Source organism: Tenebrio molitor, unplaced genomic scaffold, assembly GCF_963966145.1.
Source record: "Tenebrio molitor unplaced genomic scaffold, icTenMoli1.1 SCAFFOLD_800, whole genome shotgun sequence".
NCBI classification, from domain to species: domain Eukaryota; kingdom Metazoa; phylum Arthropoda; class Insecta; order Coleoptera; family Tenebrionidae; genus Tenebrio; species Tenebrio molitor.
The window spans coordinates 7495-11607 of record NW_027184234.1 but is presented as its reverse complement, the minus strand read 5'-3'; the positions used below and the strand labels follow the sequence as shown (position 1 = coordinate 11607).

General features: G+C 38.4%; 1 non-coding gene across 1 annotated transcript; it reads right to left on the bottom strand.

Moving 5' to 3' along the window:
• Window positions 1-2800: 2800 nt before the first annotated feature.
• Window positions 2801-2920, bottom strand: LOC138141022 (5S ribosomal RNA). The gene has a single exon (XR_011162923.1). It is a non-coding gene; the product is annotated as a 5S ribosomal RNA (ribosomal RNA).
• Between the last annotated feature and the right edge of the window lie 1193 nt (window positions 2921-4113).

Sequence of the window (4113 nt, the reverse complement as noted above, 5' to 3'; positions counted from 1 at the left end):
TTCTAATGAAGTGCGAAATAAGTTGTGCCCCATAGCTATCTTTTTTATTTTTCACTACGACAATTACAAAGTGTTGATATTCACAACTTTTCGTGAGCACTTCGATAGAAATGAACAAGAACGCAGGAAAATTCCACACCGAATATTAATATTCTGTCTTGGCCCATGTTTACTTTTATCTACCGCAAAACAAAATGTTCGGATTTGTCAGGGGTATTCTGATTTAAAAAAAGAAGAACATTTGACGAATATTTTAAGTCTCAAACGTTTGGAAAATAATGCAACAACAATTCATAGACTACAAAAAAGCCTATGATTCAGTACCACATTCATGGTTAATTAAAATTCTTAAAATTTATAAAATTAATATTAAATTAAATCACCTTCTTTATATGGATGACATAAAACTTAACAATAACTGAAAATCAATCAATATGTCGTGGTCATTACGAAAATTTAGAATATATAACTAAAGAAGGAGAAATCATTAAAAATTTAAATAAAGGAGAATTTTATAAATATTTAGGTATTAATCAATCAAATCAAATTAAATCTATTCTTTTGGTGTTATAAAATGGTCCAAAACTAATTTAAAGAATATAAATATTCAAACTAGAGTTCTCTTTACAAAATTTTGTAAACATCACCCCAAATCTGCTGTTGAAAGATTTAATTTACCACGCGAAAATGGTGGTAGGGGTTTTTCAAATCTAGAAATTCTACAACACAATCAAATTGCTTCACTAAAAAATTATTTTCTCAATAGAGCTCGTGATATGACACTATAGCAAATATAAAACAAAAGTCTTTACATGGGAGATATTTTAAAGAGCTGAGGGTTTTATATTTGCAATACAAGATCTTGCACCGTTTTGGCTCACAGCGAATATAAAAAACGTCATGATATATTCGCAAAAATTATACACATGAATTTAGCAGTTAAATTCAATTTATTAAAGGATACACAACCACATTACATTTATAAACCAGAAAGTTGTTTAGAAAATGACAATTACAAATTATATTTTGATCGCACAGTTTTAACTGACATTCACATTCAGCATAACAGACCAGACATTATTATTTTAAATAAACAACAAAAGCAAGCATATCTTTTAGATATAGCTGTTCCAAATTCACAAATATAACACAGACATATAATACAAAAATTAATAAATATATTATTATAATTTCAGCAACAGGAATAGTACCGCAATCTCTTTTTAAAAATTTAAAAATTTTGGACTTAGAGAACACATAAAACACAAAAAAGTCAAAATGTGGAGGCGAGACGCCGGTAATTATGTTGATAAGCACTGCACTACTGCCGCCGGGTGGAGGTGGGATACGAAAAGAAGATGCTCTCACTGCTCTCACTCACAATAAGTTCGGAAAAACCGAATTTTATTATCGTATTTAATTGACGTCACAGTTACTTTGGCGAAACAGGAGCTCGCTTTTCGAAGGCATGATGAAAAAGACAGACGAATCAATTTGATATATAAAACCTAACAGGAACGGCTGGTCCATGAGGTCATTTGGGTAATGACCCCCTAAAAAATAAAGGTTTTACCCAACACCAGCCGCGACTGCAATGTACACAAGACTATGACTGCTACATATTATGTTATTTCAACCAAATCAGAAGTACAATAATTTTGAAAAGTAAGTGCAATGTATACTTCTAAATCTATCTAAATTTATTAATATGTAATTTTTTTCAAAACTATCGATCTTTCTTTGAAACATTTTCAATTCACAATTCACTGTTGGAAGCGCTGTACTTTTTAGTATAAATACGTATACGAAAAATTAAAATAATAGTTGAATTAACACATCGTTAAATGTTACGAGGAACATAGTTTTTTGGATTACACAGCAAAATCTTGGAATTTCAGTCCGATATTACTCCATTGAGTCTTTGGACTCACAAATAAATACCTCGAAAAGCCGACAAACATCTGTCTAGAACTTTTCTAGTAACCAGAGGGTATCGTAAACGACCCGTGTTTAGACCTCTTTCGTGAAAGTGACCGACCGCCGGCGCCGCTCGATTTCGTCATAAATCTCAGCCGTACCCCCCACGATAATTGACAAGTCTGTCATACAGCCCTACCATTTAAAACCTTTATTCTCTTCGTTTTAAAAATAGTTTCGCATGGTTTTTCTCTCTTCTCGTTTTACAATGGTCCAGTGACTAATAAATGAGTGTTGTGTTATGAGTTTGTTCGAGCTCAAAAAAACGTGGTTCGAAATTGTTTAACGTTTAACGAATGGTAAGTTATTCTAGTTTTTATGTTGGTCTTAACGTGTTAGGGGCCAAGAATACAACATTGTCTGTCCATTATAACATAGAACTGATATGTTGAATTCAGATCTCTAATTATTTAAAAACCAAAAAAATAAAGCAGCAGTCAAAGTGGCATGTACGCGTAACCTAATATATATTTTTTTTACATTAAAAGATCGCCGTCTTCCTCGTCGCACTTACGACATTTGCATATGTTATCTTTGTTAAACTCACGGAAGGAATATAATGAACCGGTCACCCGTCCAAGTGCTGACCGCTGCCCGCGTGGCTTACCTTCGGTGATCGAACGACAACCTTTACCGTTTGACGAGTTTTTATTCTGCAATTGTTTACAATTAATCGACAAAAAAAATTGTTTTCTTAATTATCTAGTACTTAAAGCTATGAATCTACATTATACGGGTCTGTGCATGTTTCCGAATACCTGCACGAAAAACAAATCGGTTCGGTGGTTGCTATGGATTTCAAAAAAAAACAAAAAGTGTTGGGGGGCAACGGCACGCGGTGTTCCCAAGCGGTCACCCATCCAAGTACTGACCGCGCCCGACGTTGCTTAACTTCGGTGATCGGACGAGAACCGGTGCTTTTCAACGTGGTATGGCCGTTGCCGTGGTGTTTAGGTGTGATCGTTGGTGTAAAATATATTGCTTTTAACATTCCGATGCACGAATATGAACATCAAAACGCGATGCGTTTCGTTTCCGTATGCACTTACCCTCTGACGACCGACGTCGGACCGAACTAACGGGAAATCCCACAACAACCACCACGTCACGCTCTAACGACAAGAGAGACTACTAGACGGACTGGCGATCTCCCGCGTCGCACATTTTTCGACCGCCGGCGGCGGTGGAAAATCCAGAATTTCACCCCACCTACCGCGCTGCTTGCTCCGACGACGACGAGATTCCCACATTTGGATCGACCGAAATATGTAAGTAATATCAGGAAGTTCCGATTTTCGAGAGGAGACCTGTGTTTCTATTTACCTATCTATAATAATTATCGTTATAATCATCATATCATTATTATTATTATTAACATTATTATTTATTACCATTATTATTATTATTATTATTATTTATCGTCCCTCGGATTCGGCGATCTTCGAAAATCCAAGTTGGACCGTTAGACATTCGAACGCGGTGTGCGTGGCTGACGAGTTGTTATTTTTGGCGTTTTTTCTTCGATCTTCACCCCGACTTCGGACGACGCAGGTCGGACACGAAATTACGAAGAGAGAAAGACGGAAGAAAGGAAGAAAACCTGAAGATCCGTCGAAGAAAATATCGGAAAACTCGTAGGTGCGGCATCGGTCGGACGATGAAGACCGTCTCCTTTCGGATGATCCTCTCGACGGACTTTCGGCCGTCCCGAAGGGTCCGGACGGCAACGGGACCCGTCGTCGACTCGTCCCGTTTCAACTTCCGCCGAAAACGATCGACCTGAACGTCGGAGAGGCGGTTCGCGGCATCCTGTTGTCGGAATTGCCTCGGTTCGAACACCAGGTCCTTTCTGTGCTTCGACCGTTTCGGAAGCGTTTGGCGACGCGAAGATGTCGTAAAATCGAGAAGGTGGCGCGGTATTCCGGGAAGAGATGGACCAATATTTCGGCGAACGAAATATGGATTCCCGGAATCGACGCGTCTACCCCGCACCGCCGACGTAAACCGTCGGTCCCGAATCGAAACCGTGACGACCCGGATTTAGGGCTGGTGGTTGGAGGGGCGTGTACCTGATTCGAAACCCACCGACGTTCCGAGACGAACTTCGCTATCTCCAGGGAAACTTCGGAAACCGAG